The following is a 14,149-nucleotide window of genomic DNA, read 5'->3' as shown; positions in this document are numbered from 1 at the left end:
TTCATTTGTTTTCTTTGTACATTAGTCATATTTTGTTTTCAAAAGTTACTTTAACTTTATATAGTTATATACGCTTATTAATATAAACTTGTCTAGAAGACAATAGAAGGAAAAATTGCATTCCTCTTAGAAATTCAATAACGATACGTTAAAAAGTAGGCTCGTTTAGTGTAGTACGAATGTTCTGTTAATAAAAATGACTATCGAAACAATCATACATATCATATATATTATTTCTCAAAAGCTTTGTGTGTGTGCGCGCGCGCGTTTGACCTGTGTGTTGTTTTGTGTATGTGAGAACGTCACAGCTCGCTCAGTAATTTAAACTGTATAAGTAAGGCATTATTTTAGAGATATTTTTTCAGCACATTCGAAGAAAAATAAACAGACAACTCACATCGGAGTGTTTTTCTGAAAAAATCGTTTATTTTTCTGATTTCCATTTAGCATTGCTTTATTGTACATCGCGCCACATAACTTAGTTGATTAGAGCGCCGTGGTAAAAACGCAAAGGTCCCGATTTCGATCCCACTATGATTTTTGTCGTTATTGAAAGAATTTTTTTTTTTTTCCCGTTAGGGGTAATCTTGATCCAAAAGTCTAAAAATGTATAATACAAAATTATTGCAAACGTAGCCATCATTTTATTGTATTTTTCATTTCTATTGGCAGAAAATAAACAAGAAATTTAAACTGCGGGTCTTTTTCGAGAAATTAGGGGAGGGTGGACCAAAGCGGGTAGGTTAACGAAGAATGTTTGAAAATAAAAAGTGATTCTTGCATTATTTCAAACCCAATATTTATTTATTATCAAAAATTGGAAACACTTGGAAAACCCGCTTTGCCCCTACCAGGAGGCCTAAAGCGGGTAAATCTTTTGGGTACAGAGGGTAAGATCAACTAATTGTGATTTGGTACATTTGGCAGCCAAATATGAAGTAATAAATAATTATGTCAACTAACTAGCTGTGATTGAAAAAGTAATAATAAGTTAGATTTTCAATTTTAATTGGATAAGTATAAGTCAGCACATTTGCGTATACAATATAAATAAATAAATAATGGATTAAATCAAAAGAGTAGTTAATTGCCATCATTAAAAAAACTTTTTTAAGTTATACTTATCCTATTTAAATAGGAAATCCAAGTCGGTAAATTTGGCAACAAAATATAAAAAAAGCGGCTGTACCATCGCAGTTTATAGGTGGATGGTGTCAGAATAACGCAATATTATTGACAATTTTAAAAAAAAATGAACTGGTCTTCGACTAATCACAAGTTACATACCTTATCCTACCGTATACGTTTTGGGCCAACCTCTCCTACTGCTTAAAAAAAAAAAGATTTTCTAATTAACGCCGAATCATTCGCACGGGTCAGGTAGTCTTGAGTAGTTTTAAAAAGCGAAAAGTCACAGTTTACATAAGAATTCTTTACTGCAATGTCGTTTCCTGGAGTTTAATCTTCCGACATTTTATCAAGGGTTTTTTTTTTTTTTTTCGTTTGTTGAATTAATTTTTCTTTTCTTAATACTCCAATCCTCACAAGTATTTACTTTATTCAATTGATGACTCCTTTTTAATTATATTCAACCTTCATCTTTTTAAAAAAATTATAATAACTCTTTTCCTTCTTTACGTTAAAATTTTACGTAAAAATACAAGTTTAAAATTTAATATCTCTCAAGCCCATCTAACAGAGTTGTTACTTCGTTTACTCAACATCAAAAGGTCTCATTAGAAATTTTTAATGAAATTAGATAAAACTGAATTTCCAAAAGCCCATATTAAATCAGTTAAAAAAAAAACAGAAGTTCGAATTACGTGACCGCAATATAACAATAGAAATAAAATTTCCTAAAATACAAATTTAAATAAAATGTAACACTTTATATTTTCAATTGCACGATGAAAAGAAATAATGGCATCTTTACATTTCTAGTGGGAGAGATGGATATAAATCGTTTCTTTTCAAAGATATTTCTAAAAAATGAGAAAAAATTGAAATAGAATAAGAGAATCTCGAAATATTGTTCTATTCTCACGGGGAGAAGGATAGAAAGTTTTTACATTTTCAGTTCCAAAGTGAAACTTCTAATGCGCTCCTGCTGGTTAATCAATAGGGATCTTGATGGAAAACAAATCCTGCTGTCAAACATTAATGCTTTAAGGGATAAGATTTCAAGGATTTCTCAGCGATTGAGAAATAATTTTTGCGCGGGGTTCAATAAATTATTATTTAGCTCCTTAAGGTTCGCATTTCTCAGACAATATCTGCGATTGATTGTTTCAGAGGGTATTAGAAATAGCTCGGGAGTTTTTAAGAGTATATTATTTTCAGATTGTTTTGAGTTATTTTCCCTAAAGCTTCCTACGACGAAAAATGAGTTGGTTTTTGAAATATAGCATAATGTATGGCGATTTCAGATTTTTTTTAACTTAATGTTTTTTTTTAATAAAGTTTAAGTTTACAGCTATTTCCTTTCATAGTTTATGTTCGGAAACGGAGAAGAAACTGCAAATTTTAATAATTATACCGACAGTAAACATGACGATTAATAAAAATAGATATGCCACTAATGATAAGCCTCAATTTTTAAACCAATAACAAAACTACTATAAATAATATTAGAAAACATTACATTGAAAAAGGCAACACCAGTGGGAAACAAAATTTTTGATTAACTTTTCTTATCATTCTTATAAATCGCCGTTTTCATTATTAGTATTTCATTATTATTATTGTTGTTATTATATTATTACATTATTATTATTACGCTGTTTACTTATGCAGGCATAAATAAATAATGTTAAAATTAAAAGTATGAATAATAGCTAAGGCAACAGAAAAATATTTATACTTATTGTTTAATTTTACGCAAAGATGTAGAAGAGAGCTAAAACAAAATTCATGTAAATATTTAATTTTCGTGAACTCTAATAAACATAATTTACTCACATTTTTATGCATGGCATTGCTTTAATGCGTTCAGTTCTGCAAAAGGAAATATTTTTTTCCTTAATATATTTTCGGCTCTATTTTGTCAATCGTGACCAAGGGTTAACTATGAAAATGATTTAAATCTTCTGTGTAAGAATGATCATTGCATTTACTGTAACGGTTCAGTTACCTACTTCATGTACAAACATTATTTTACAGGTGTTGGCGCTAACTTGAAAATCCTCCCGAAAAATGGTTGTTGTGGCTTTTTGATTAATAATTTTCAATTTTCGTTATCCAATTCGAGGTACTTTTTATCTTGGAACCTCCTAGAGACGCTATCATTGTGAATTCTCTATTGTTGCAAATGTATTGTATTGTATGATTAGAATAAATGTCCTGAAATCAAGTAAGGTTCTCGCTTTTTTTGTGATATGAAAATTTTAGTGAAATTAGAACATGATTGACAAAGTTATTAATAAAAAAAAATTAGTAGATTTGATCTACCACTTAGCTTTCTCAATTTTTGATATGTTTTCATCACATTTCCTTGTGTAAAATTAGTACATATGAAAATAAAAGATTTTAAAATGTTCGCCTGTGTAGGGGATTAGGGGGTACATGTGAACAATGTTTTTCATCTCTTAATTTCTCAAAAATGTATTATCGAATTTTTAAAGCAAATGTGTCCCCTTGATTAATTAGCCTTTTCTTTGAGGTCTGGGATTTTTTCAGATTTTTAAAAAATTATTTCTTTACTCTCTCTGTCTTCTGTCTTCAATCGTTCCCATATGATGCTATAGGGGGCGCATGTGAAGCCTGAGGCACATGTGAATACGATTAAAAAATGCAGGAAAAGCATCATATTTCAACAAAAAAAAAACCTTTAATATAAAGCATACCAATCACACTGAAGGTTTTGGAACCTATAGTGAGTCACTTTAAATTGCGCAGTAACTGTCAATTAGAGACTTTTTTCCGAACTGCAGAACCTTGCTCACGGTCAAAATATAAAGTGTAGTAGCATTTTCAAAATCTTGGGTCGACAAGGACTTTTATAACTAAACAATACAAAGAATATTTTGTTATGTAAAGTGTATTCTTGTTATATAATGCGTTTAAGCTTCATGCATATATGATAATGAATTTTAAAATTATTTAAACTGAAGATTTTAGTTAAAAGAAAATATTTTGTCTTTTTTTTCTTGTACATTTTATGTAACGCTAAATTTTTTCCGGCTGTTTAGTAACAAAAGAATTTAAAAATTAAAAAATCATAAAATAAATTATTAATTAATTAATAATTACGTAATAATAGTGAACAATAAATTTACAAGTTAATTGTACGACAATAATAATTATAAATCTTTACACCTTTTGTAAACACCCATTTATAAAAATCCCACACTAATATTATATTACAAAGAGGATATGGGAACTGTTCACATGTGGCCCTGCATGTTGTGTTCACAAGTGCCCCATTATCTACCTTAAAACAAGTTTTCAAAAGTAAGGAACCCTTAAATTAATTAAAAAGTTAAACATTGTCATAAATTTACTTGAATGTTTGTATAATGGTATGCAATAATTTTAAATTATTAGTTAGGTAAAATATGTTTTCACTTGAAGAAGACAGTGGTAAAATTACATACAGCACCTGCTAAAACAAAGAAGTTGTCCCACAGAAACATGAAGTGGTTCATTGTTATAAAAGTTTGACCAAGAAGTAGGACTGGTACTGCCATTACTTGAGAATTTTTCACGATTTTTTGCTTAACATTATCCTAGTAAACATACTATGTTCACAAGTGCCTGGTGCTCACATGTGACCCCTTTTCCCCTACATTCTTAATAAGATTCTAAAAAAATTGGCGAAATTTCAAGTAGCTGACAAGCTTCGTGTCTTGATTTCGTTTCAAAAGCAATTCCTAGTTATTTCGTTAACTTTTCTGTTATTTCATAAGCGAGACATTTTTTATACGGTCCCTGTTCACCGCATAAGAAAAAAACTTTTAAATTGTGTTTCAAAAACTATTTTTTGCAGCTACTCGGGAAGCTTTGTGCGATTTTTAAAAAAATTTTCTATTATTCGGTCTTCATATGCCTCACAAATCCGAACAGGTTAAAGTGCACGAAAAAAAATCTTTCAGTCAAAAGGTAAAAGCTGATTTATCTTAAAACAAAGTGGATGAAAATAAAACTATATTCTAAATATTCTCAGAAGAATCTGTGGGAAAAATCAAAAAGGTCATTGGGAGGGGAGAAAAACGTAAATTTTCGTTAATATTTGTTGAGCTTACGTTTCATTCAAAATTTATTCACCGTTGAGAACCCCAACAACTTTCTTCAAGTTACATCCACATTACTCCATAATCTAAGTGTGAAAAATTCTTAGTGAAAGCCTTTTAAACGTAAATGTGCTCATTTAATCAATTTACAGAGATACGCGTCAATTAAAGCCATCTGTTTGCTCTTACACCTTAATTGACCGCCCTTCCCTCCCACACAACGCTTCTCTTCTTGCTGCCAAGTTGAAAAAAAAAAATTTGTACCGAAGTTTGCGGTGAGACTTGATGCAATTAAGGTGGTAGCGTGGATAGAATTGTTAATTCCTTTTCCATAACTACCATCACCACTTTCACTTTGGTAAAGTTTTAAGCAATTTCGTTCACAAGGTATTCTCTGATAAAATTCAGTTATTAACGCTTTTCTTGATGTCTTTAACTTAAAATAAACTACCATAAGTTTTCGTTGTTTCATCACACACGACGAAACAGAGTATACGGTTAAAGAAAATACTTAATTAGAGTACTTAAAAAAGACCTTTTTTATGTTTAGAAATAAGAATGTACAAATATCTTCAAATTAGTAAGTTTGTAAGAGTATCTTATAATTATATTGATAATTCAGAACTATTTTTTAATGGAAAAATAAAGGAAGTGCTGTTTTCCTATTTCTCCCAATCAGGCTTGGAGTCAATTGCGAAAAAATATAATCGATTACGATTACAAGCTTGACAAATGAGAGATTACAATTACGATTATAATCTTCTAGATAAATGTAATTACGATTACAGCAATGATTAGATTATTTAAAAAATGTATTCTATTACAATTATGATGTGCCTATTACGATTTTAATTAGGATTACAGACTCGTAGAAGACAAATACATGCACATATCTGTACATATAAAGTATCTTGTCGTGACTGACAATGAACGCGCAGACAAAACTACTGAGGCTAGAAAACTGAAATTTGGAATATTGGTTTATTTTATAACGTAAGCGCGTGCTAAGAAAGGATTTTTGAAAATTTCAATTTTAAGGGGGTGAAACGGGATGGGGAACGTTGCACACTTATATGTGAAAGCCTCAATAGCGGGCTCGAGTTCAAGATCGAACCAGGTATTAAAAAAATCAGAATTTTACGAGGGTCACAAATATCAAAGCCTCAACCACGTAGGACGTTAACAGAGACATTAATTAAAAACTCAATTTTACGTCCACTTGAACATATGTCTATGCTAAAAAATGTTCCGATTTATTCGGGTTTTGTATAGTTGGAAAGCACATAAAAAATTATCATTTCAAAAATATCCGCAAGGACTAGAGCCGCGGACATAAAAAAATGAATACAAAAAAAGTTACAAGCGTTTGAAGTAAAAATTAATTTATTTCAAAAAGAAATTTCTTCCTCCGTTTTTTCCCGCGTGATTAATTTTAGCTTGAGGAAAATATGAACTATATCTTTTGTTGCCATTTCTTACTTGAGTATATAGAAGTAAAATTTCTTGCAATCGGTTTTTAATGCATTTGGGCTTTGTCTGTAGCATTTAAAACATATTTCCCATTTGATTAGGTTTTCGCAATTCGATGTTTTCATGTACGATTTTAATGGATGTGTAGTCTTTAAAAAAAATTTAAATCTACTTATCTGGCAAAACAATGCATTATTTTGTCACTGTAGTTTTTTTTTTTTTTTTTTTTTTTTTTTTTTTTTAACAAGAAACGACTAATAAAATGAAAAGTAATTTTCCAAATTATTAAACCATGCCATTTAAACAAAAAATGGCCGCCAAATGAAAAACCCAATTAAAGTAATTCGCCAAAGAGACTTAAAATGATCCTTTAGCGTGTAAAATTATTTGCTAAAACATCGAGTCATAAATAAATGTGAACGTTCCATTAAAATAGAAATTAGAAAAGACGGAGCAAACATGACGACGATGTAAGTATATTTTAAAAAATTTCTTACATTTTACGAGGTACGGGGATTTTTTCTTTTTTTTTTTTTTTTTTCTTGGCCCTAGATGTACCGTGTTTTTGAATTCAGTTGTTTTTTTTGCTAGGGAACTTTCGTTTAAACATTATCGTTAGAAAGATTGGATCGTTAATCGGTCGGAGTTCTTGGGTGGGTTACTGTGGGTGGGGGGCGTGGCGATAAACATAAGAAATGCAGGATTATTTTACAATTTGAAAGCTACTGTTATTGTAGTAGTCTTTTTTTTTTTTTTTTTTGACAAAATATTTTAATTGCAAGAAATGTTTTTATGATTTTAAAGAATGTTTACGCATTTTAGAAAAAGAAAATGACTATTTTACATCAAGTACTTTTTTTTTACAGGGGGTGGGGATTCCTTTTAATCAAGGGATTTTTTTTTCTTTGGTCAGATCGCAAATCAATTGGAGTTAGCTTCATTCGCTTATCGGCTGGGTTATGGTAACGACGTCATATGGCGAGTTATTCGATAAACAATAGATTTGCGTAACTATTTACTTTTGAAAGCTGCTTTTAATGTAATTTGATGCCTTTTTTTTTTCTTTTTTTTTTTTTATTTGGCGAAACTTTTTAATTGGACAAAAACATCCGCTTCACTTGCAAAAGGGTTGAGTTCTGGTAGCGTGGTCGCTTGGCGAGTTAGGCGATAACAATAGTTGAAGGATTATTTTTAACTTTAAAGCAACTGTATGTGTAATTTAATGTTTCGCCGAATCGCTTTGAAATCCAAAGAAACGTTTGATTTGTTTTTACTCGAATGAAATGTACTTCTTTTTCTTTTTTCTGACGACAATTTTCGAACGTCCCATTGGAATTTTCTTTTTTATTTAGGCCACTCTCACAACGCCAATGGTAGCTATAATGCAAAACGGCTATCTTCACCCCTATTTTTAATAAATGGGATCATTTAATTCATTGCTCGTTAAAACTCATCTAATCAGTTCAAAACTAAACATTTGTCCCCGTTTTTTAGATATTGTCGGGAGATAACAAAAAGCCAGATCAATCCAGTAACTCGCGGTAACAGGTTATTAAAAATAACGATGCACCTAACCAGGAAACATCACGAGTTCAGTAATCATGAAAAAAGTTAAAAATGGTCGCATTCGAAAGAGTATCTTTAGAAAAAAATTTGACCCAAATATTGTGTGCCCTCGTCCTTTTGTTTTTAAGATATGGGGGGTCAAAGTCTGTCGAAATCTTACGAAAATTCGCCAAATTTAAAGACTTGGCAAGAAATGGAAAATACCACGTGATTTCATCGTCTGCGTTTAGCAAGACTCTCATTCTCATTTCTGGTCATCTGCAAAGCGCGTAAACGATGTTTCGAATTAACCCTTTACTTGTGTGTGTAAAATTAAAAAGTAACTATGAAGCCTGTGAAATGGAAACTAGAGAGCTTTATCTAGAGGAGCTATAACTTTATAACGAAATTGAACGTAGAATTTAACTTTGTAATCGTGATAATAATGCATTTCAGAATTTAAGTGCATTTCAAGTGTGTTTTACTTAACTAAATAAAGTTTGTACTCTTTTTATGAAATGTGTTGAAGTAATTAATAATTATGTACAAGAATTAATATGAATAAGTAAAGAAAAACATGCTTATTAAAGTTTATATATTGAAAATAAAATGATGTTTTTGATGTTGAAAGAAAATGATCATGGATTGTAGTATCCCAGCTCTTATTTATTTTTTCAAAAGTTATTATCATTCATGAAGTTTTATTATCTGACCACTGCTAGCGAAAATGTTTAATTTTTAATTTAAAAATCGAAAAAAATAATAATTAAAAAAAGAAAACAATGGATCGTAAATGTCCAAAATTTGCACAGCAAAACTAACGAAGTCGAAAATTAATCATAACAAATTCTTATCAAAAATTTTATAGTCGACGTTCATTACAACAACCCCTGTAGTTCGAAAAAGTCTGTCACTGCAACTGAAAGTCGCTATAACGTAAATGCACATCATATTGCATGTTATTTAGTCATTTTTAAAAATACTGAAGTCGCTTTTACCAATTATGTTTCCCGTTAAAAGGGAATTCAAATACGAGCAAAATAAAAATTAATAGTTTTTTTTAATTTGACTTGTTAGAGGGCTTACACATGACTTGAAAACGTTACACATAGCGAAAAACACACTGGAAATAACTGACAGAAATCGTTTTTTTTTAATTTGAGAACATGATTTGAAATCTTTAAAAATGTCGTTTTTTTCGTATTTAGATACTGTTGAAGACTTCAGATTTACGACTTTTCAAAAAAAAAAAAAAAAAGACTTTAAAGTGTGTTTAGCGTTTCTCTGTGGTTATCATATTTTTTTCAAAACAGTTTCATCATCGAATAAACTCTTTCAGTGGAAATATTTCACCCGCAGAAGCATAAAAGTTTTAAACATCAGTTTTTTAACACACAGTCTTAAGAATAACAAAAAAGTTTAAACTTTGAACGGTATATTCAAATGTATTCAGTTAATACGTTCTATTGGATGCTAAAATATCATTACATCTGTGGAATTTTAAACGAGATTTTGTGCTCGAACCCTATGACAGATCGGTCGCAGTAATAGGAGGTCATTCTTGTTGACTGCAGTTAGCAGCGCACTGATGGGAGGTCACTGTGACCTCCCAAAAAATTTCCTTATTCGACAAAGTTCATCTGACAGTTCGGCAAATTAGAGGACATAATTACAATTTTTTAACTCCCGAAAGTCACTTTTCATACATTATTATTTGCGCATACTCGTATTTTATCGCTCGGTAAAATTTGTTTCTATGTTTTAATCATTTTTTTGTTCAGTATCATATTTGTCAGTAGCATGTTTTTTTTCCTTTCCATAAACGGCTTTCGTTTTTATTTTGTATGTGTCGGATCTGTATTTAATATTAATTTGCTCAATAAAATTTCTGAATTTGAATGTTTTTTAATAGTTTATATCATCTAAAGTAAACAAATTAGCTTTGCACAGAACCTAAAAGAAAAAATAATTAATACTTATGAGAACCGTGTTTAGAAATAAAATATATTTTACCAATAATAATAACCACGAAAATTAGTGAAGTAAAATCTACTTACATCTGCTATCTACTACTACCTAAAATGCTAAAAGACATTTTTATCTTGACCTTCTCCATAACATTTTACAGAGGGGAGGTTCAAATTAAATTATTCGAGAAAATTACTTTTAGCTATTCGAAAAGCAACAAAAGACACACCCACATTCACATTTCTGTAGTTAGAAACAAATGTTTGAAGGAACTCCTCTTGGGGTCTAGGGGATTCGCCAAAAGAAAATATGATTTGAAGTCAATATACATTATATTTCCATTGTTTTTACAATAAAATAAAACAAATATTTCGGGCAGTGGCACTTTCCCCTATACAGTTGCATGTTAATATCCCGGAACACAAGCCCCTAAAAATTTCAATACCGCAGTCTGTGCCACGACACCCCGCGCCATAGTAGTCACCCCGAGTAAAGAATGCGATACTTCTCACGCGCTTTGGAGGTGACCAAATATGGAAGTGAAATGTCTTGTCGGATGCAGATGTTAAATTCGCGCCGTACCTTCCATTTCTGAACAAAACTCGCTAAATTTGGTGACTTTACTAAAAATTTCGGCAATTTTTAAGACCTCATATTTCGATAACGTGGTCACGAGGGCACGTAGTTTCAGTGCCATAAATATGTTTTCCAATGCTCTTTCGAATGCCACCAATTTGGATTTTTTTTGAAATTCCTTGATCGTGATGTTTCCTGGTAAGGTGATCACTCACAATTTCCTTTATTAAAACATGAAGACGACTAAACAACATAATAAAATTAACGTACTATTTGCATTTTTAAAATTAAAACGAGCTGATGTGTGCATCATATGACTTCCTTTTACTCCAGTTTTAATGTCATTTTCCCATTATTGGCAATATTAATGTGGTTCAATAGTTTAGTCTCTAAATATCACCACCAGTGACTAAAATAAAACCAGATTTTTAAAAAAAAATCGCCAAATTTCTCGCCAAGTTGGCGACAAAACTTGGCGATCAAAAGATTGGCGATATATCGCCGTGTCCGCCAAATTATAACACCACTTGAGTATACATCGAAATCAACAATGATTTCCCCCCAAAAAGGGGCAAAAGACCCCTTTAGAAACACCCGAATCCAACCAAAATGGGAGGTGCACAACTAGACCTCACTAGGAGTCTACGTAACAAATTTCATCTTTCTAGGGCGTACCGTTCTTGAGTTATGCGACGCACATCTGCACATACGCACATACGGATGTCACGAGAAAAGTCGTTGTAATTTACTTGGGGAATGTCAAAATGAATATTTCGAGTGTTTATACGTTCTTAGGCACTTATCCACGTGTGGTCGGGTTGAAAAAAAAACTCAACATTCATTCGGGGGTGAGCAAAATGGAAATTAAGGCCGAATTTTGAGTGAAAATTTTTTCGCGAATACAATACTTCCTTTTTTTGTTAAAGGAAGTAAAAATAACTAAATTATTTTTTAAATGAAACTAGAATCTCAAAATTTAACTTAAACTGTAAGAAATTCAAATAAATAAAAAAATCTTTTTCACATTGCATAGAAAGAAGAAAAAGACTTTTAATGAGAAATACTATATTTTTACTTCTTCAAGGATCTGAAATTTAAATCTCAGTCTTTTTACCTATAACTTTTACGGGAGAAAGGGAAAAAGTGCGATATGACGAGTGAACGGTAGGAAGAGGTGCGATATAGCTAAGGGCTACAGGGCCTTCCTCCAATTGCGTCATTTGATCATTTGAGAGATCAGGGGTCAACTGTCCCCCCCCCCTAGATAAAAGAAAAACTTGAAATAAACATTTACTTATGCATGGGTTTTTTTTTTTTTCAATATAATATGTATTGTTGAATAAGTACCCTTTGCCCCCCCCCCCCTCCCGAGAAATTTTGAAATGTCGCTGCTCCCTTGCTCTGTATAATGAAAGATTTCCTCCCGTTTCTATTTGAGCTAATTTGTGCATTAATTCATGATTTCCTATTATTACCTGACCTCAGTTTTCAAACAACAATCCAAAAACTAGTGTAAGAGAAAAATATAAATCATGGCTCCCATCACGGAAAACACACACACACATCCCCAATTGAACGTTTAACAATCGTTTTCAACCCTTAAAGTAGTATGACATTAGGTCTCTGTGTTTAAGTAGTCACGTAAAATCGTATGAAAATTTTACCCTAATGACCATGCCGCGTCTAATATAATTAAGGCGAGCTACGTGCATGAAATCATTGATTATTGCGGTTGAGTCGATGAATAACTATTTCGGCTGAATCCGCGTGTTACCAAGGGCAGGGCCGCATTCTTTGGGATCTTCGATCCGATTTTCGTTCGCGGCGCAATCGAAATTTCAATTCCATCCTCGCAATACTGTCAGGAATAATTGGTTTACTTTTAAGAAGTTCTGTTTCTTAAGTGATGTTATTGCGATTATTATGCAAGTTGTTATAATGTCCTTCGTATTTTAAGATTTGGAGGAAGAAATTTGTTTTAAAGTATCCTCATGTGTTTCACTGATCGCAGGGACGTGCACTGAAATTTTGGGGCCCGTCACAAATGACTTTTACGAGGCCCCCTCTGTATTGTTTACCCCTATATTTCACCCCCCCCCCCCATAAAATATTGGGCCTCCTTCAGGTTTGGACCAACAGGGATCCCTTCTCCCCCCCCCCCTTATGAGAGCCCCTGACTGATCGAGTAACGCTCCTGACGTCACCAACAATGACACTGCGCCACAGAATAAAAATTTATTAATATTTTTTGGCAGCTAAACATAACTTATCAAACTTCTTAAAAGTATATCTTCGTTTACTTTTAAGAAGTTGTTTTTCTTACGTGATGTTATTGCGGTTATTATGGAAGTTATTATAATGTCCTCCGTATTTTAAGATTTTGAGGAAGATATTTGTTTTAAAATATCCTCATATATATATAATAGCGAATTACTGATCGAGTAACGCCCCTGATGTCATCAACAATGAAACTCGCCCCACATCATGAAAATTTGATAATATTTTTTGGCAAAGTTTGACATGCGAAGAAAGGCTTTATTTTGACAGGGCTGAACTGGGTACAGTAACTTAACATTTTTACTGGTTTTTAGGAGAGGGACGAAACGAAAAAGTGGTCAACTATGTATTAACGCTTTCTACTCGAGTTGAAGGTTAATCCACTGGAATTAGGTGTTGTCCCTGAAGTCCCATTTGTCCGGGGAATTCTTCCGACATCTAAAACAGATGAACCGTGAAAAGGGTAAGTGCGGGGAACTTTGGGGTGTCATGTCATGGAGTTAGGGTTAAAATCTTAACCATCAAAATGTCCCCTAATAGCAATTGCTTCGTTCAAATGTAGAAACAATTTTCACCCGTCATACCTTGACGGGCGATTTTCTAGCATGTAATAATTTAATAAATAGTTGAAGAGACATTTATTATTCGCTATATTTAAATTGCAGATGCGATTTAGAGTTTTTAATGTGGTAGGTAAATTCATGCTAAGTGGGCGGGACGATAAGGAGCCTATTATAATCTTCAATCACACCTTGAAACACAATAAATCAGATTTTCTCTTTTGTTCTCTGAGAAAAATTCAATTTTTTCTAGGTTATTTTTTTGAACAGTTGAAAAATGTTCCCTTTTTCAAGTAGAGAAATTCGAATCGAATGTAAAAGGAAACTTTTCGGGGAAAAGGTGCAAATCATTTGGAAGGCTTTAGAATGCTTTTTAATCAATTTTAATAATTGCCTCCAATGAATTATATTTTGTAAATGTATTCTCCATTTAATTGCACATTCGACTTAGGGCCAGTTCGCATGGTGCGTTTGCGCTCCGTTAGAACCATAAATGCTAAGCCATTAATAGCTCTAACGTAATGC

Source organism: Uloborus diversus, chromosome 1 (assembly GCF_026930045.1).
Source record: "Uloborus diversus isolate 005 chromosome 1, Udiv.v.3.1, whole genome shotgun sequence".
Classification (NCBI taxonomy): domain Eukaryota; kingdom Metazoa; phylum Arthropoda; class Arachnida; order Araneae; family Uloboridae; genus Uloborus; species Uloborus diversus.
The sequence above is the reverse complement of the archived record's forward strand: the minus strand, read 5'-3'. Positions refer to the sequence as shown.